We start from the raw sequence: 21,753 nt of genomic DNA on the forward strand, positions 1-21,753 counted from the left end.
TATTACACTGCAAGGTCTTATGGACTGCAAGTAGAATTACTACTACAACGAAGTGAATGGGCAACTGCCCACAGTGTTAGTAAAGGAGAAGTGAAAGCACCAGAGCACCAACTGGCAGTTCCACAAGGTACAAACTGTACAGAAGACATTTGCCCACACAGCAGTGAAGCCCAAACCTCCAGTGCCCAATAATAATGAGACTGACCAGGCCGCAAAGACCAACAGAGCAATTCTCTTCATAAAGTCCAAAGGATCAGAAACAGGAAACACCTTCACTAAGTAGTTCACCAGCCTTGTTAAACCTACAGTGATAAATGTTCGCACTGATGATGTGCGAAATCTTGGTAACACACTGGTAGTCTAAACTGCAACTGCATAAGACAGGGATAAGCTGTTACACAATTTGTGAACTGCCGTGAAAGTAGAATCCCCTGCTTATAGTCTGTAACATGCCCAAAGATACTTCAGACATTGGATTAATACACCAAGTTAGAACACAAAACAGGGTCACAAGTGAATTCACAGAGGAGTTCAAGGTTTCCACTTTGAAGTCTAGGACTGGGCGAGGAGATAGACCCATGTCACATGTCATAATAGAGGCAACCGAGTGGTGTGAACTGCTCCACCAAAAGCATACCTCTATAGGCTATCAATCAGCAGTAATTAACTATCATCTTTCACTACCAAATTGCAATCAATCAGTGCCAAGATTGCAGTTGCACAGGTAGAGGATGTTAGCTACCGGAGAATATTGTGGTGTGTGGACACTGGTGAAAGAGGCCATATTACAAACAACTGCAAAAACAACAATGCGGCACCAATTTGTACACCTTGTAAAAACAAGGGCAAACCAGTGTTGAGCACCAGGTCAAAGTCACCTGACTTTAGAACTGCTCCTAAGGTGAGTAATTGACATCAGCTATGTCTTTTAGCACCCATATTGAGGCGTGACAATTGCAGCAGACTTGATACCAGGTAAAATCAGTAACAATAACCACAGAATGAGATGTCTAGGGACCTGGCAGGCCAAGCATGTAAGAAGTGGCAACTCTGTCATCTTTTCCAAACAATATGTGTAAGAGATCTTTCATACCTGTAGCAATACAGCATGCAGCACCACCCTGCACAAAAGTCATATCTTCCAGCAGGTGTTTCTCGGCCAGGCTAGAGATGATATTCCGTAACAGTGGTGTACCTTACACGTATCACACTGAAAGTTTGAAAAGCAGCACTCCACATGTCAAGGGAAAAGGGCCCAATTATGCCTGATGTGATAGTCTTGGAAGTCAAATTCTATGAGTCATGGGTGTTGACAAATCCTCTTAGTGTGAAATGGGCTTTTTAGTCCACATCATGTTAAGACAACCATCCATCATCTTCCCCATTTTTTGAAGTGTTCAGACAACATGCTCTCCCCATCACAAAATTGGTGGCTAACATTTCATGACAAAGCTGGATTTTGTGTGGATAGCATTGAAGGACATGCCTTAGCCCTCTTTAAACCCTATGTAGAACACCAGTGTGACTTGCAATTTCACAAGTGCTGACTTCACAGTGCAGAGATGAAATGGCTAAAGTGTTTCCCAAGCTGCAGTAGAACTTGCATGTTCACACCACTGAGGAGCTGATTGTCTAAACAACTCGTGGCTTCAAACTTCTTGATCATGTTCTGTACATTAACACTTTTCACATGGCCTGTACAAAATACCCCAATAGGATCACATAACTGCAGTAATGGATTCTCCATTCTGACAGGAAAGCTTCAGAAACAGTGGCTTTCCTGGTGAAGTCAACATGCTGTGATTATTAGAGTCCCTCTCACTGTAACTCATTTTATACTTTCTTCACATGAGATATTGATGTGTTGCTGTCCACCACCACCATCTGTCAGTCAGTTTTTGGTTACAATAAAGGCTTATGTCATTTCTTGCATGTGTGCCAACTTTTATGTCTGTATACATTATTCCACAAATTGGTGCATTTTCAAATGTTAACAGACTTGTGGGTCACCTTGCAATTTATTAAGTAGCAATATAACAAACCACATCCTGGCTTCACTGATGTCTTTGTGTGCGTTTTCTGAAATTTCTTTTGTGCTGTTTAGAGTCAACCAGGAGTTCATGCACCACTAGACCACACATTGAGGTTTCTCTCGCACTGTGACATCTCCATTTCCCTGGACAAACGGCTACGCAACAGCCACATTAATGAAACCTGTAACAACAAAATGTAATACATAAACTGGCACCAACTTCAGATTAAATATATCAGACAAACTGTACTTTAAACAATCTGAAAAAGTATTTGGTATTTCAAGTCTGTCCACAAATGTTTAGGCACAAGTTTTTTCTTCTGCTCCATAATACCCATTTCACAGTTAAGAACTTAAGCTGGAAATTTAAAGCACTGAAAAAGCTCTGAGGAAGTACAGGTTCTCCACAAAGTCTATCCCTGATTACAGAAAACGAATTATGCTGGATATAGCTATGAAGTTTTTTGCAAATGCCAGGTTCTCTCAAAGACAGACATGTGTTACATTTAGAACATCTCACCAATAATTTCTCTGTCTTGCCATCGTCTCCGTAACCACTCCTACAGCACCTCATATACATGCTATGAATTAGCACATTAGGATCTGGTGAACCAAACACTTCATCCTTAGTGTAACCATTTCAAGAAATGTCAAGGTGGGCTATGTGCGGTTAACATTGCGGGCAAGGTCTTCGATGCCTACCAGTGAGAAAAATAACTGTCCAATGATTGTGTTGTTCATTAAGCCACACCACAGTCTTTCTTGCGGCATTGTCTGTAGCATAATGTCTATGGGATCTCAGACTCCGTGATCTGGACATTATGTATGCTTTCCCAGAGATGTGAAAACCAGAACAAAAACTTTATTAATGTGGCCATTATTAGTACATACATTCCAGGATATACACAGCAATTTCAGCACACATCCAGCAGCAAAGCTTTGAGCTGAAATACAGATTCACGGAAAGTCTGCTATCTGTGTAAACCTTCACCACAGGACTCAATCTGTTTCTCTGGAAAGATGTAATTTTCTGCAGACTGTGTCGCAATGCCGCAAGCAGTGTCAACAGCGTCATCACATTAGGTCTATTGTTTTTTGCCTTATCACCAGCCTCAACTTTTTCTATCATCCATTTATGGTCTTCACATCTGGCACATCTCTACCCTAGGCACTTCAGAGCTATTGCTTAACTGTAATAGGCAAAAGCATTTCGTGAAACCACAAAACACATTGCACCTTCTCCTGCATAGATTCTACTATGAGAGCAGCATTACTAATTTACATTGTATTGAAAAACTACCTTGTGCTGTTACAGCAGTGCATGCAGAAGTGTATCCATAAAAAGTTTCCCAAGTTAAGATACCATTTGCAATGATCTGCATAGCTGTATCTTGTGGAGGTCCTTAGACATAAATTTTTTCCATCAGAAAAAGACTTTACACTCATCCTATTTGGCTTATGTTTTTCATGAACAGTAGCTACTGGAAGATTGTGTGTGTGTGTGTGTGTGTGTGTGTGTGTGTGTGTGTGTGTGTGTGTGTGTGTGTGTGTGTGTGTGAGCAAGCGCGCACCAATGTGGGACAGGGGTGTCTTGGCAGTGGCGCGCGCGCGCACCACACACACACACACACACACACACACACACACACACACACACACACACACACACAATATTTTATCCATCTGCTCCAGAATCTTCTGTCAAAGGATGTCTTAAGATTTCAGGCTACCAGTTTCAGTTTCCATTTGGACTATAATACGTCCTGACATACATTGTCCGTTGCAGATGGTGCTTACAACTCATCACAAAAGACTGCTGGCAAAGGATGGTAGGAAAATTCTAGATAGCCTAAATATCTCTTAGCTTCCAAGCATGAGGATCACAGAGCTCTAACACCAAGTTTCACTGCATAGCAGTATGTGGTGCAAAACAAAACTTGTTCCTCCACTCCTGAACCAGGTACACATAAAGGAAATGTAAAAATAATCTTAAAACACTTTACTTTCTCTTTACAACTAAACCTTGCAGCCAGCTCTAAAGTAGTATAAGACCCAAAGTTTGCCACGAATTTCAAACCATGGTGCAACAATATACACCACATTTTCCAATATCACTACTAATTCCCTATCTAAACATTCACTGCTGCTAGTGACAATTTTTACTTATCTAAATTCACTTTACAATGACATGTACTGGAAAAGAAAACAATTTCAAACTGTTTCATATTAATATAGAATGACAAACATGATATTCATTTTGCACAAGCTGCTGCAATATCCTGTAACCATAATACAAATGCAAAAAAATTTTTTTTACTGTCATATTTCCTTATGCAGAAAATACTACTTATATCGAAATCCAATGACACATTAATGTGTACATAATTCAGTTGCACACACAAATAACAAACCAGGCAAATAATGTTACAGGCCATCCTGAGAGAAGATGGTCCACTTTAATACACATAAATCACCACCATGGTGACTATGTATACTAAGTGGACCACCTTCATTCTAGACACTTAATATACATAACAAAACATGGTGTTCCAAAATGATCTTTACAGCTTTATGTGGCATAGTCCATATCAATTCAGGCAGGCTAGGAAAAAATCTTACCTTCATACTCTCTGATGTTACTGAATTTAGCATAGGCCTACATTAAACTGAAGGACTAAGTAAAGAAAACATGTTTTTTTGTTTCCTCCAAAAAAAAAAATTCTACTCCAAGATGCAGCCCTCCAAAGATGACACTGTGCATACCATTTTTAAGACTGGAATTTTGGAAAAACTTAAATGCTGAATCTCTGAACAGTTATAGACTTTTTTTTTTTATTTGCAAGGTAATTGCTTTATGATTACACAGAAATCCTCCATTTGGACTTCTCTGCCAAAGTTTTTTTACTATAGCGTTCTGAACTTTTTATAATTTATGGATTTTTTTTAAAAAATGGCAATAAATGAAACTGACTTATGTTGATTAGTACCATATAGTTCTATGTTTCCTGAAAAGGGAAGCTTCCACTTTTAGGCTGAACAAGTTTTATAAACAATTTAAACTTTTGCCAGACATAAAAACTGTTTTATTCCACATTATCACATAGCAGGTTCATAAAAAGCATAACCTAGACTTATTTAACATAATTTTAGTTTTGAAAGATGAGTAAGACACTCATTTTCTGAATCATTTTAAATGGTTCCAAAATGTATGTGAAAAGTCTAAAGACCTAAAGGTTTCAATTTAGACAACTGTGCACTGTTTTGTACTGAAATTAGCCAGTCAATGAACTAAAAATTTGTTGCTCTGCTTCAGTATCTTCCTTTGATATAGAGTGATGCCTTCCTGTTGAACCAATAGGAACTGTAGCACTTACAATCTCCAAAACATTGTACACAGGAAGTTAGCACTGATGGCGTTGCTGCTGTCCTTCAGCTGGAAACACACACAAACCTTCTCAGGTTGTTAATCTGATCATCCTGCAGTCTCAGGTGCGGGCCAAATGACTGAAATTACTTCTTTCTTGCTCTTTAAAGTGCGAGCAATATGCGTCATCACTGAGTCCAAAAATGTGTCTTCTGAATTTCTTTCACAGAAGTAGTAGTAGTATTAGCAGTAGTTTGTTTGGACCATCCTTTTCTGCTCATGGAGTTCTTCAATTTCCTCTTTGGGCAAAAAAAAGAGGGCTGTCCATGTATAAGATTTCACAACTCTCATAAAATTCTCAGAATTGTGAATTGTGGCTGTATTTTGTCTAAAAAGATTATGTTCTGTAACATGGTGCTTCAGCGGCCCTCTTACACCATCACCAGGCCCCTTCCCGTGACCAGCAGCACTGTATACCCAGTGAGTTGGCACAAGCGACTTACTCAATTCAAACAGGTGGTAACGATTTTTAAAATGACCAGGAGCACAATCAGAAACAATAATGATCTCTGCCCATTTGCACATCGCTAGCAAGGCATGTGCTGAGTCATATCACTGTAAACTAGTGGTCTTGTTTTGAAAAGATGTCATGCCTGTAAAAACTGAAACCTGGTCGTTACTCCAATGGTACCCTTGTACTGCTTGTGGAAGAATTATAAACCAGTTCTCAGCGAAATCGCACTAAACATAGTTCTTCAGCCTGTACACACCCTTTCACTTCTACTATGTGGTTGTGTTGCAATTTCTTCAGATGCTGGTGTGTTACTGCTTTCACTGACCACATAATACCACAATAAAAATGCACTGGAAATGCAGTTTGTCTCTGCACAATACATCGAAATTGTAAACCAATTTTGGCACATGGCCCAATAAAAGAGTGCAAAATTTTACTGAGCAAAACTGTAACTTGGAAACAAAGGATTGCAGGCTTCATCACTGTTTAGTATGTCCAAGAACAGAAGCTCTAAACACTTGGAAAGCACTTTTGCAGATATTGATCCTGAGGATACAATTCAGTTCAAACAATGGGCTCACACTGATAAGACACTTGAAACCAGAGAAATGACAGTTGAAGAATTCATTGAACTATTAGTTACAAAACTGTTTGCCCTTTCTACTCCTTACTACATTGCAAAGCATCAGAGCAAGCATCTGCAGTTCACTGAAGAAGGCCTCAAACCAGGAGAATTGATTATATTAATGGATTTCGCAGAAAATTACTCCTTTGTTGTCCAAGACGCAGTGCAGGGATTCCCTTGTGAAAATAATCAAGCTACAATACATCCATTTGTCATTTACTACAAAGGTAATTAAGACCTAGAGTGTGTCAGCTACTGCATAATCAGTAACTCCCTCCAATATGACACAGTTGCAGTTCATGTGTTTTTAACATACTTTATCAAATCCCTTCAATACATTTTTAAAGAAGTTAAGCATATTCATTATTTTAGCAATGGTTCTGCAGTAAAGTACAAAAATTTTAAGAGCTTCCTAAATCTTTGCCATCATAAAAAAAAAATATTTGGGCATTACTGCAGAATTGAACTTTTTCAGAACAAGCCATGGAAAAATCACCATGCGACAACTGGAAGCACGGTTAATCATTTAGTAGCAAGAGCTAGCCTTCAACACCCAACTGACAACCAAATCTTAACACCAACTTATCTGTTTGAATATTACAAAAATCATGGCATTGAATTTATTTATATTAAAAAAGAAATTACTGAAGATGGAAAAATTGACCAACAGATATGTTTTGAGGATGGATGTACAGTGTCTGGTACAAGATACCATCACCATTTTGTGCCAGTTGAAAAGCAGCTAAGATTTACAGAGTATGAAATGATACACTACCCTTGATAGCAAATGTTAACCGACAGGCTGAAGTTGCTACTAAACATGTTGCCATTAATTAACTACAGCCTGGCTAGTATGTTGCTTGTGTTTATGATGGAAAATGGTGGCAATATCTGAAGTTTCATGTGAAGAAATAGATGTCTTGATTAATTTCATGCATCCTTATGGAGCTGCTCAATCATTTCATTGGCCTACTAGAAGGGAGAGATGCTGGATCCCAGAACAACAGATAGCCTAATTGCAGTCATACCAGTCCTAGCTGTTTCAATTATGGGGCAGCAATACAGTTTGCTGGAAGCAATAGTTTTGGACATCAGCAAAAAATTTAAAAATTTAATTCTGTATTATGGTTTGGGAACCACAGAGACCTAAAAAAGGGTTGGGAATCTGCTAGACACCCACCCACTTTCAGGCTTGGGAGCATGCAGTAAAGAAACCCACCAATGGCTGACCTTGCATGGCTATTGGGCATGGTCCCTTGGCGATGGGGTTACCAGTCTTGAGATTGGTAGTGGCCTAGCCACCACGGATTTTCCAAATTACCAAAAAATGAATAGTTTAGGGAAATTTTTTGCACCTTACCCAAAGAGACACCAAAATGTAAAAAGTTTTTCTAATAGAATGAAATGTGCTCTGTTTAATTGTGTTAATGAATGTAATGTTGTAGGTGTATTTTGAGATACATGAATGAACCCTGGCATATTTTTATACATTCAAGTTTTTTAGCAAATTTACAGGATGGTAGCACAGTAATTAAACATATTTGTGATACAGAAAGACAGTAGTTTGGCACAAGACCATGTCCATAGAGTACTTTCTCCACTACTAATGCCTCAAACTATGGGGCACATTTCTCACAACAAGATTTGTTGCCACTTTGAACTGAAATTATGCCAAATGCATTGCTTTCTGAACTCTACTTGCAACATTTGTGTGTAGAGCACACACAGTTGTACCACTATACCCAGAAGCAAGAGTCTAGCTCTTTTACACTAGGAACAGTGGAATGCAAAACTTGACGATTCCTTCACGACTTTTCAATCTGTAAAAGTGGTCTTCACAAAAATGGCTCTAGCACCTCAACCAAGTTACAGGTGAACCTGAAGCTTTGCATAAGTTAATGTATGGCACTCAGGTACATCCTGTACTAATTTCATCAAAATTGAAGATGGTCAAACTGAAATCATCATCTAAACTGGGACACAACATGGAATGACCCTTTGTGAAAAATTCCTGACAAACAGGCACAAGAGTGCCATGGTTCATTTTCTTCTGAAGCTGGGATTTCTACTTTGAAGACTATGTTTAGCATTGCTCACCATGGTTTCTTAACAGGACTAACAACTACCTCTAATTTACTGATTCAGAGTATTTTATTCTTCATCTATTGATGCAACATCTGCATCATGGGAGGCTTTACCTTGTTCAGATACTAGCATTTTTGTATTCTGTCATTAACATTTAGAATACTTGTCACTGGAAACATCTTTGACACAGTCTTCAAATGAGAACACTTATTCCCAAAATGAACAAAGTCTGGTTTTTGTTTGTCTTATATATCACTGTTTTATGGATATGCAAATAGTCACCACACTTCACTCTCCTGTGCCCCAGTCAGAAGATATTTCAAACAGTCCTTTCCACAAAAATCAGTGCAACTGCGTCAACTGGTAAATTCCTCACGAAAACATAGATGTCACTGGATGGTCTAAGATTTCTTAGAAGCTTCGTCAGTAAACAAATTAGCACTGAACAACCACAACAAAGAAACTGCAACAAAGTTTAAGAAATAACTGCAACAAAGACAATAGCCTACAAATAAAAATTGTAACAAAGAAATTAGTAAGAAACAACTGCAGTGGAGACACACATTACACTCAAAAGTTTAAAAAAAGATTTTTTTATGAAACTTTTTCTACTTAAAAGGGGGAGCTTTCCTGTAGAGAGAATATACTACTGCATGGTACTAATCAACAGAAAAAACCCAACTTTCCTGGATTGGCATTTTTGAAAAAAAAAAAAAATAATAATAATCTGTAAACTATAAAAAATTCAAAAGACAACAGTAAAAGAACTGACATATATCAAAACAGAGGATACCATTGTAATCATATAGTAATAATATTTCAAAAACTCTTGCACAATGTCTAGTTCTAATAGAGATACAGCATTTTAAATTTTTTTTCCAAAAGTCACATCTTCAAAATGATGTTTGTGTCACCTTTGGAGGCCTGTATCTTGGGGCAGGAATTTCTTTGGAGGTGGAAAAAAAAAGTGTTTCTTATATACTCCTGAATTTTAACATTTGCTAAACTCAATAACACCTGAGACTATGAAGGTAACCTTCCTCCCTGAAGTTAAACTGATTATACCATATGGGAATATTTAAAGTGTGGAACAACTGCTTGGCTTTGACCTATGACTTAAGTAATCCACAGAGGGCACATTACAAAAACCTGTAAATCACATATCTAGGCCACACCCACTGTAACAAATTCACCAATTAGTCCAGATATTTATAGAAAAATTAACTTTAGTTATGTGTCTGCACCCACAATGTAAGTCAGGTCATACTTATTGACACAGGCATCTCAAAATTGTCCAGAATGAGATACCCAAATATCTGAAACTTGCTCAGAATGAAATTTAAATTTGATAAAGTATTACCTTGTGTACTACACACACACACACACACACACACACACACACACAAATCATATCAAATAACGAACAATTAAAACACGTACACAAATTACTCAAAACAATGACCAGCGACAAAATACGTACACAATTTTTCTTTTAATGCTACATTCATTTATTTCAATTTACGATCTGAAGCTGTGGGGCAACCGAATTATCATCTATAGCGTAGAAATTATCTTTGACAACGTCATTAGTCAAAATCTGTGACATATCCTTTTCTTCAGTTGACCCTCTATGTATTTCAGAAATGGCGGTTGGTAGAAACGTGCATCTTACGGTATAATACTTACACACACCTGCAATCTTAGCCGTTTGACAGTTCAATGTGTGCACTATCTGAAGCACGCATGGTATTTAAGAAATACTTCAGTTTCTCCCACATCGAACCTACATGTAATTAACTTGTGCATTTGCTGCTCCGATGTGAAAGCCCGCAGGTCGCGCGCCGTGGTCTTTTAGACAGCATCCTTCACCAAACCGTGAAGAAAAATTAATGCGTCATCTCTGGCGACCTTCTGGGCCAGTAAATGGGCCCTCTGTCAATCTAGCGACCTGGAAATGTGTCGCCCAAAGCCTTCCTGTCGATGGAGGTCCAGCGAGCAGCACATGCCGGGTCGTACGCAGTTCTTCGCCCTGTGGAAACGCAAACGGTTCCAAAATGTCCAGATAAACAATCGAGGTTACTGACACCTCCGCAAAGAAACAGCTAAGCATGAAAATCTTAACATCGATAGTTAACATAAACGTACGACTTTCTCTGCTTGAGTACTTACCGCAGCTTACACAATATGTACTTCCATTAGATCAAAACCCAAAACTTCTGAAATAATTCACCGAGTCAATTGGTTTGGTTTCAGTATGTAAAGCAGCCCTACAGCAGCACTAAACGACCAAAGGGCAAGCGGCCCTCATAAGGTCAATATAGCCCAATATTTGCAGCTATGCAATATTACTGTGTGTGTGTGTGTGTGTGTGTGTGTGTGAGAGAGAGAGAGAGAGAGAGAGAGAGAGAGACAGAGAGATAGAGAGAGAGAGAGAGACAGAGAGAGTCTGATGGAATAGTCTCAAATACTTAAATCAGAATCTGAGCTGCTGCTCAGTAAATTTACATGAAAGTACCCCAACGCAACGATAGCTGAGCATTAGTTCTTACATAAAATAAAAACTCTGGAATCTACCGGTTCGCAAAAAAGGACCAGGAGAAGCAGACTGAATAATACATAATACGTACATTTTTACTGAGGAATCTGATATTCTATTGGGATTGAAGTTTGAACAAGGGTTTTTTTTCAGTGCGAAAGTCACGCAATATCCTGTATTTGCTACCAGTCGCTCGACAATTCTGATGATTCATTAAAAACGATTAAGACTAAAATAGTTGGAAGAGAGGGGATGACGCTGCAGTCTCATACCATGACAGCTGCCAAAGAAACATTGCTTCGACGAAAGAACCAACGTTCTAAACCATTCACGGTAATGCCACCGTTCAAATTACAAAGCAATTCAACATACCGTTTCAACGTGACGTCGGAGTTAAATTTATCGTCCGTGACCTCAAAATTAGGAGCACGCAGACCGATTGGCAATGAATTTTTCCGCTTTGCTTTCTAAACACTCGAAACGGACGTGGTGACGCATCGTGAAAGAGCAACAAAAACTGCCTTCTGTATAAATATAATAACGCTTAAGATTAAAACTGACTGGACTAATACATTTAAATACTTGCCACATACCTCTACTACAAACATCCATGACTGCAAACTGCATCAGAGATACAACACATATGCGCAACATCCCGTGTATCCTCAGCTCTTCGTCACTACTGCAGAGCTGCACTGCGGTGTGCGGAGAGTTACATGAGGTTGCAATGCAGAAGTACTTCCGCGGACTCCATGCAACAAAATAGCTCGGCAAAAGTAACGGGAAAACTAAGAGATGTGCCCAAGTAATGGAAATACCACATGCATTTTTTGAATAATGCAATCGAGCAGTGCAGTATTGTGCACAGAAAATGTAAAATGAAGTTAATCTAAACAAAATTGTATTTCTGTTCTACAATTTGCGGTTAGTATTATTCCGCTGCTGTCGTAATGGAAAGTAGTCCCCCACGGCCCCACTAGTAAAATCAGTACAAGTTATTAGCAGTTCTAATGTAATATTACCAAAATCATTATGTAAAAAAACAAAGATTCCTTCTCATTCTGTTTTAGCCATCATCTTTGTTTACATACCTTTATTAGGTATTATTATTTCTACGTAAAGGTGAAATTGTAACTGTAGATTTCCGCACTGCGAGTTATTCATGGCATTTGGCAAATTTGGCTACAATTGAAGGAGAAAATATATGGTTTTAAGAGTTTACAAATTCTCGACCCAATTCACAATAATATAAGAACTTTACAATTTACACACCAAAGAAATAGAATTTCAAGACTGCACAGCAAAAATACAAGAAATATTACGCTTTTTTGGATAACTTAACAATTTAATCATACTTTTGCATGTTCAAACCTTGAAGGTAGAAAACGCAAGTAAATTACGTACAGTGGCAATAGGTAATGTTTATCTCTTTAAGAATGTCCATTCAATCTGTTATCAATGACTAGCAACCTTCCTTCTCGAACTACATCTCATCATCATTGAATTATAGTTAATAAAGTAATTCCAAATCCAAATGAGACATAAAAGAAATAGAAACAATTGGCCCTAAGCATTATGAAACTTAACATCTGAGGCCATAATTCCCTAGACTTATAACTACTTAAACCTAAATAAATTGAGGACATCACACATCTCCGGCGGTAATTCGCTAGAATACCGCCCTTCGATTGTGCCATTCCCGCACTAATCGAAGCGATAGGTTTTGCAGGTGCCAGCCAGCCACCCTGCAGCGGTCCAGCCAGCAGCCAGCGTCGGGCACAGCCAGCAGCAGTCCAGCCAGCCAGCGTAGCAGCAACAGTTGCAGTGGAAGCGCCGTCCTTGCCGGCCAGCCAGCAGGGTCGCCCCCCGCCAGCAGCAGCAGAATGGGGCTTCGGCCCCAGTCTTCATCGTCGCTCTACATCCCTTTTCCTCTGTTTTTCGCTGCCTTGCCCGTTTCTCGTTTGCTTCTGTCCTGTCCTGTGTCTTTCTCCTTGTCACAATGTCAACCCCCACTACCACTACTACAGCTACCACCATTGCCATCATCTACACACCTCCCTCCGCTGCTGCCACCACTATCATGTGGTGCGCCCAATCACCCCCCCCCCCCCCCTCAGTCCATCCCTCCACTCTTTACTCTCCAATCTCCCTCACTTTTTGTCACCCCATCCCCGGCTCCTCCCTCCTGTGCTCTGCTCATCCCTTCCCTCCACTCCCTCCCTCTGCTGTTTCCGTTTCCGCGGAATCCATCCTCACCCGCCGCATCCACCAGCATCTCCACCAGCACTGCCTCCTTCCCATTAGCCAGTGTGGCTTTTGGCTGTCCTTCTCTTCCCATGACCTTCTCCTTCACCTCACTCATTTTCTTTCCAAACAGCTTAATTCCCGTCGCTCCGCTATCTTCCTCTCCCTGGACCTCAAACGTGCCAATGACCGCGTATGGCATTCCGGTCTCCTCTTCAAGTTCCAAACCTTTGCCCTTCCCATTAACTACTTCCTTAACTACATCCTTCCTACGTCACCATCCATAACATGGATTCCTACACCTTTTTTCCCTCTGCCAGTGTGTCCCAAGGCTCCATCCTCTCCCTCCTTCTGTACCTTTTGTATACAGTGGACATGCTGCCGCCGTCACCCCCCCGTCCACCTTCTCCAGTTTGCCAGTGACTCCGTGCCTTCCTTGCCCTTGCCCAACCCTGCAGTGTTCCCAACACCTTCTCCAATCCCATCTTGACCAGTTCACCACTTGGTGTAACCAGTGGTTGTTGAGGTCAATCCCTCCAAAACCCAGGCGATCATTGTAGGCAAAACCACCACTTCCTTCCACCTCCTTGATCTCTCTCTAACCACCTATGGCTGTCCTATTGCCCTCACCCCTAACCTTAAGTACCATGGCGTCACTTTCGACTGTCACCTTTCCTGGACCCATCTCCGGACAATCCAAGCCAAGGCACGCTGCCGACTCCGTCTCAAGCTCCTTTCCGGCTGTACGTGGGGCCTGGACCCCTTCACCATACTCCACACCTATAAATCCCTCATCTGCCCTATCCTCTGTTACGCCCATCCTGCCTGGATCTCCGCCCCCCCCCCCCTCCCACCTACCTTTTACACATCCCTTCAGATCCTTGAACGCCATGCTCTCCGCCTCGCCTATCGTATCCGTCTCCCCTCCCCCACGCAGATCCTGTATGACCTTATTCCGTTCCCCCACCTCCTCCTTTTCCTCGAACAGATACGGATCCTCTACTCTTCCCGTAAACTCGATCCTCCTCACCCACTTGTATCACCCATCCTCTCTCACCCCCACCCCCTGCCGCGCCTGTATTCCCACTTCCGACCTGCTCTCCATCTCTCCACCCTCCTTACCCTCTCCCGAGGTGGCTTCCACCAGCTCCCACTCCCTGAAGATGTCCTCTTGCCCTCCATCTACCCCTCCTACCAACTTTGATCCTCCCCTCCCCCTTCCTGTGTTTTTCCCTTTGGGCTCCCTCCCTCCCTTCTCTCTCCTTTCCCTCCGTCCCCCCTTCCTCCATCCCTCTTCCCCCGGGCTTCCCCTAACCCCCCCACCCTTCCTTCCTCCCCCATATCTCGCCTGCCCTTGGCATCTGTGCCCCCCCCTCTCCCACCCTCCTCCTCCTCCTCTCTTGGCAGGTCCCGGACTTGTACACGCTCAGTGATCATTCGCTCGCCTGAGATCATCACCTCGTGTTTCTGTGTATGACGTCATTCGTGCTCCAGTGTTATTCATTTTGTGTTCCTCCGTTCGCGTGTGACACTTTTCGCCTCCGTATGTGTCCATGTGTCTGAACAAATTTTATCTTGGACTCTACGCCCGTGAACGGCTCCATGTATTTTAAACGTGTATGTCTCCGTTTATATATCCACCATATTTATTCTATTATTGTCTTCATTTGTCTCTTTTGTATTCTCTGTAGCAGAAGAGCGGCGTACTATGCTGCTGCTGGCCTACCTGTAACAGGTCTTAAAAAAAAAAAAAGGACATCACACACATCCATGCCTGAGACTGAGACAGGATTCAAACCTACGACCATTGGGAATGGAAGGTTGCACTTGTAGTGCAAATGGTTTGAACTTCAAATGTACAATTAAAAATTTTTACAATGAGCTTTTTACAATTTAATTCCATATTTCTTAGAAACATCGTTAAGTACTAACATCAGCCATGTTTATTTCAAATAATTCCCGACCATCGTGTAAAACGGGCGATCAGGTATCCAATTACATTACATTGATACTTGTTCTGTAGATCGTGAACACATTTCGCAATGATGTGGGACATGCCAGTTTAATATGAGTTTTCTTTTTACAAGCTTTCTTTTTTACAACTTCATATCCAAAAATTCATCTATTGAGAAGGAACTGCCATAAAGAAATTCTTTTGTTTTTGAATGTTGGTTGGCTGTCTGTCAGGCTTTTAATGCTATGTGCCAAATGATCAAAGATCTTTGTGTCACACCTTTCTGTACCAAAGTCAGATTCAACTCGGAATAGTGAAGATTATCCTTTTTGCTAGCTGTTATTTTTAAATGGGTTATGAATAACACATTTCACAAGTGAGTATATGTAGGCCTATATCCTGAGCTCCTTAAACAAATGTATGCAAGGCTGCAGCTATTATTCCAATCAAAAGCTTTTGAGCAATGAATACTTTTCTCACAGGTTTATTTCCCCAAAATGAGAGCATTAAATGAAAATAGTCATAGTATGCTAACTTACCGATACATTTATCAACAACATTTGCAGTAAGCCTAAAGATGTAAGTAGCGACACCTAACTGCTTCAGCAGATCATCAATGTATTTCTTCCAATTCAATTTCTCATCAGTGCATTCATCCAGAAATTTTGAATAATCTGCCTTAGTAACAGACTTAAGTTCAAAGTCTCTTAATAATTTTCTGAAAGACTTTATGTACAGTTTCCTCAGTTAATTCTTGTTTGTTAGATGTGATTAGTATACTTGTATCATCAGCAAAAAGAACTACCTTTGCATATTTATGAATATAGAGTGGCAAGTCATTGATACTGAGGGAAATGTTTGGGTTAGTTACACCAAACAACCACCATTTAGCAGTAGTTTATTTATTCAACCAAAGAAAAGCAAGGCTCACAAAGAACTGAACAAGGCGGAGGAGGCCAAAGATAATCTTAGCTTAGTTCAAAGATGCATGCATCGATGTTGGTGTCAATTTCATCGATGCCACATACCCCCATACCCCCCCCCCCCCCCCCCCCCTGCAGTACGGAGTACTCTTAGAAGGCCGGGGTGGTCCGCAGGAGCCAGACCACGGTCAGCTCGACAGCATCATTGGGGAGCTGTGTGGATAGATGTCATAAAGGAAGGTTCGGCCACTGAATCTGGAAGTTGTTGAAGCGAACCGGGCGTCATATAGGGCGTGCTTGTCGTGCGGAGACAGGTAGGCCAGTGGTTTGTGGGTGGAATGGAGTGACGACTGCGATATCTCCAGTGGGTGTGGTGAACACACGAAGCATGTCCAGGATGGCGTCGGGCAGGAGGGAAACACATTTCAACAAGTGGCAGGGAATGGTCGAGGTTGTGTCATGAGCACTGGGTGAAGAGAAACACTCAACGAACAGTGTATAATCGCACAGTATTATTGAGATGTCATGCCCTTGAGCAAGGGCACGTTCAAGATGGGGGGGGGGGGGGGTGAGAAACCTCAACAGGAAGATGCAGGTGACGGTGGAGAGGCCAAAGGGACCGGTGAAGGGCCCGGCGGCAAGGGCGTGATCGTAGGTAAGCTCGACATGGGGAGCATGTGGTTACTCTACGGAGTGTGTGAGACCGGGGTAGAGGGTGAGGTCAGAGGAGAGCTCGACAATTGGAGCTGGAAGTCACTCGACTGAGTGTGTAAGTCCGATGTGGAGGGACTGGTCAAAGGGTCGTGAGCCACAACAGTGAGTGGCGTGGTTGTGGCGTGAAGGGGGGTTGAAGAAGGTTCAACATGAGCAGGATAAAGTCTGTTGAGAGAGACTGTAACAGCTGAATCTTTCATCTGGATGTCATAGGTGTTGTCTGAACGCTGGGGAACTTGGTACGGACCGGTATATGGAGGTTGGAGGGGAGCACAGACAGTGTCATCTCAGAGCATGATGTGCTCGGAATTGCCCAGACATTTAGGGACGTGAACCTTAGGGCTAGAGTGGCTGGCGGGCAGAGGGATATGGAGATTGATGAAGTGGCTTCTGACCCAGTCCACGAAGAAAGGTAAGTCAGACTGAGGGAGAGAAGCGGAAAGGCTCACCAGTTCATCAGGGAGAACAATGTTCTGGCTGTATATGAACTCAGCTATTGTGCCTTTGAGGTCTTCCTTATAGATCGCACGAATGCCGAGTAGCACAAGGGGGAGGGCCTCCATCCATAGAGAGTCATGGCATTGAAGACCCACCTTGAAACTGCAGTGCCAGCGCTCAACTAGCCCGTTACTTTGTGGGTGATATGCTGTGGTATAGATGCGCCGGATGCTGCAAATGTTACAAATCTCGTTGAACAGCACTGACTCAAATTGTCTGCCCTTGTCAGTCATGATGATAGCTGGACATCCAAAACGCGATACCCATGACTCGACGAAAGCTAGAGCAACAGTTTCTGCAATAATATTGGGTAGGGGGACAGCCTCGACCCAGTGAGTTGTTCAGTCGATAGACGAGAGAACATAACGAAAGCAGTTAGAGGTGGGAGAGGGCCGACAATGTCAATATGAATATGCTGGAAACACCAAGGCGGCTGGAGGGGAGGGGGGAGGGGGGGGGGAGTGTGATTGCGTACTTTGAAGCTTTGGCACACGGTGCAGGAGCATGACCATTGCTCACAGTCCTTGTTGACATTTCTCCACACAAAGTGCTCCACTACAAGGCGGGCAGACGCATGAACACCAGGGTGGGCTAAATTCTGCAGTGCGTTGAGACAGCTTGACAGAGTGTGGTTGGGATGAGGGGGCATAATATGCTCATACTGTCGTCACACCAGATCTCACCAGAAATAGAGGGAAGGTGGTGTGGACGAAGTGTAGTGAAGAAGTAGAGTCTGAAATCAGGTAGTGTGTTTAATCGTCAACAGATTGGAGGTCTAACAGCAAATGGACAGCGTCGACTTGTGAAAGGAAATCAGCAACTATATTGGCAGCACTCTTTATGTGTCTGACATCAGTGGTGAACTGAAATATGAAGTCAGTGTATCTGATGCGGCGAGGAGGTGGGTCAAGTGGCAGGTTTGTAATGGCACAGCCAGGGGTTTGTGGTCCATTAAAACATGGGAAGAGTGTCACTCAATGTCAGTCTTAAAATGCTTTATCGCTTCATGGACCGCGAGCAACTCCCTGTCAAATGCGGAATATTTCCATTGTGGATTGGTGAGCTTGAACGAGAAGAACTGCAGGGGCGAAGTTTGGCCATCGATTGTCTGGCTAAGGACAGTGCCGATGGCAGTATCAGTCGGGTCTGTGGTGATGAAAAGCTGCACATTGGGATGAGGGTGGGTGATGGTGCAGGCCTTGGCAAGAAGATTTTTGAGGGCAGTGAAAGAGTCAGTCATAGCTGGGGTCCATGGAATGGGCTGAAATCCAGAAGTGTTGGTGTCTGCCAAGGTGTCCATCAGTGGAGCCTGAATCTCCACAGCCCAAGGTAGATAACGATAATAATTAACCATCCTCAGAAAGCACCAGATCTCTTTGAATGACGAGGGTCTGGGTAGGTTTAGTCTTGTTTGTACTTTCTCAGGGGGCAGTGAAATGCCATCAGCAGAGACCCGAAATCCAAGAAAAGTGACAACAGGTTGATGTAGCTGCAATTTTTCCTGGTTGGTATTGATGCCTGCTGCTGTGAGAGTGTTCGTAACAGTTTGCACATGTCGAATGTTATCCTCAACGGATGAGGTGAACACAAGAATGTCATCAACATATGCAAAGTAAAATTTTAGGTCGAATAGCACTTCGTTGATGATGCGTTACCAGGTATGGGTTGCGTTTTTCAGACCGAGGGGCATGAAGCGGAACTGAAATCACCCAGTCGGGGTGGTGATTGCTGTCTTCTTGATGTCTTCAGGTGCGTGGTCACACCTGCGAGGGAACTGGTAATGTTGGCAATGTTGGGTACGGGGTAGGTGTCCATTATTGTTCGTGCATTTAGTCAATGGTTGTCTCCGCACATGTGGGAGGACCTGTCTTTCTTGGGTGTCACATGTATGGGTGTAGACCAGCTTCTGGAAGAGAGTTCAATGACGCCAGAGCTTATTAGTTCAGAAATATAATTTTTAAGGTCGGAGAGGTGCTCAGGACAAAGTCGACATGATTTACTGAAGATCGGGGGACCTGGCGTGAGGCAAAGCTTGTGAACCGTGCCGCTGGTGATGATGGAAATGTTGCAGGTGGCGCGGGCTGCGGTTTGTTTACAATGTGAGGCAGGCGAGGTGTGGTCGTGGTGTTCGGAGCCACTCGGTGGAACCGACAGGTGCCGAGGTGGCAAAGAGTGCTTGGCGCGAGTGCAATGTTTGTGTTGTCAGTGGCGGTCGCACGGCGGCAAGAAGGAGCTGAAGTTGCATAGTTTGAAGTGCTGTCAGCGAGGGTTGGGGTAGAAGCCGTCAGTTTGGGAACACGTGACGCTAGTCGTACACGCGCACTTGTGTACGGCCGAGTGCCAAATGCTGCCATGTTATTAGGATGTGACCCTGCGGAACTGTCAGCACATGTTATGGCAGTCTTGATGGCACAGTTGTGAGGGGTAGTGGGAGGTAAACACACAGAGGCTCAATTTCTGGTATTGCAAACAGATTCGGCACACTTACTGACCTTGCTTTGTCCTTGCTGTAGTGTCTGTAATTCCTTTGCTGCATCAGAGAGCTGGAGCTGTGTTTCGTGGAGACAGAGGGAGAGCTCGAAGTTTTCCTTGTGTTGGCGAGTGATGTCCCAAGCTCAACAAGGCACTTGTGCGTTGTTTCTTGTAAAGTCGTCGACAGAGATGAGTATGTACGGATGAGATGAGCCCAGACCGATGGGTCACGGGATGTTTGCTCGACGGAGCACAGGGGATGTGAGTCTTGGGTGGATGATGAAACATGGTGTTTTGCACTAGGTCCAGTGAAAGTTTGTGGTGTCGCAAGAAGTCAATGCCTAGTATAGGTTCGTCAATTTCGCACACTAAAAAAGTCCACTTGAGTTTGCAGTTTGCGGAGAGTGAGACAATGTGGGAAGTTGAACCCAAGAATTGTAGTTTACTTGAATTCACAGCTTGCAGTGAAGTATGATGAGGGCGGATGCTCGACAATGCTAAGTACATAGGCAGCTGTGGAACGTCGGTGCCTGTGTCCACTACGAAAAGGTATCCCGACGAAATGTCTTTAATGTAAAGTTGTCCGCAGTTATCCTGTCGATCCCAGACAGAATGGAGCACCGAGGGGGAAGGGGAGGGGGGGGTGCCTGTCATGTTGTGCACAGGAGGTGGCACCTGGATCTACCTGCGATTGGCGTTTGGGAAGTAGCAGGGTGGTCTGCAGTTCCTTGCCGCCTCACCAAACCATGTGTGGAAGTAACAGTATGGGTAGTGCGGTCACATTTCCTGCAGAACGATTGTTGCTAGTGGCGGTGGCCAGTGTTCGGTGGCCACAGTAGGCACGGTTGCAGGAGGGGGCGTGACTGTGGGTGGAGCCAGTGACGTCCCAAATCCTTGTTTACTGCTTCTCGGAGCGAGTGGAAAGTTCGGCACAGTGCAGCCCCGGCCGCACCCAGTCGCACAACGAAGAGCCTGAACCTGAGACTTGTCAGGTAGGCACAAGTGTCTGGATTACACAGAACTCACTGGGCTATGCAGAATTTGTCAGGTATCATACACGAAAGTACAGTAAATTTTTAATTATGCATACAATCTATTGATGTATCTTCACACCAGCACAGTAGATGTTCATTTACTGTATATTGGACAATAGAACACTGCACTATTACACAAAACTGAAATTTTTACTCAAACTTTAAATTCTTTTATTAATGCATGTACATACATATTATTCCCATGTTTATTTGCTTTATATTTCACTTTTTTCACCACATATCAAGGAGGGAAACTTGTTTTAGTTTCCTTTTCAAAATTTTTTTTCTCGGCCATTTTTTGTACCATACATTAGTTCCAAGTTAGGAGAATTTGTGTGTGCTGCCAATTGCATAACATCATTTACGCATGCAATCAGACATATTAATTTCTCTAGGGATGTCACTTTGCTCCTATTCATCTTCTTTTGTTTCTTCTTCATCATCCTCTGTGTTGCAGACTTCTATTAAATCTGTTGCTGAAGTGAAAGAGGAATGAATTGGCAGATAGTCATCACTTAGAATGTAATCATCTGCACTACATGATATGTTTTGCATTTTCATTAATTCAGCAATTGCTGTTGCATTTTCTTGAAATTCGATGGCCACAGAAGCTTCTTGTTTTTGACACCCAAACTCCACTTTGTTGAAGCACTTAGTGACAGTTTTGGGTTTTATTTGCTTTACTGCTAAGCCAATCCAATCTACAGCCTCACGGACAGAACCTGATGGTGCAAGAGCAAACGCACTTTTGGCTTCTT

General features: G+C 42.6%; 1 long non-coding RNA gene across 23 annotated transcripts in view; it reads right to left on the reverse strand.

Moving 5' to 3' along the window:
• LOC126283963 (uncharacterized) overlaps positions 1-11,899 on the reverse strand; it is a 92,997-nt gene extending 81,098 nt beyond the window's left edge. For 16 of the 23 annotated variants that reach the window (XR_007551418.1, XR_007551417.1, XR_007551388.1 and 13 more), the window contains exons 1-3: positions 11,750-11,899; positions 10,313-10,649; positions 2,043-2,214 (exon numbers count right to left, since the gene is read on the reverse strand). This is a non-coding gene — a long non-coding RNA (uncharacterized LOC126283963). The other 7 variants (XR_007551390.1, XR_007551389.1, XR_007551400.1 and 4 more) reach the window with 7 other exon arrangements.
• Positions 11,900-21,753: the final 9,854 nt, after the last annotated feature.

This window comes from Schistocerca gregaria, chromosome 8 (genome assembly GCF_023897955.1).
Source record: "Schistocerca gregaria isolate iqSchGreg1 chromosome 8, iqSchGreg1.2, whole genome shotgun sequence".
In the NCBI taxonomy this organism is placed as follows: Eukaryota; Metazoa; Arthropoda; class Insecta; order Orthoptera; family Acrididae; genus Schistocerca; species Schistocerca gregaria.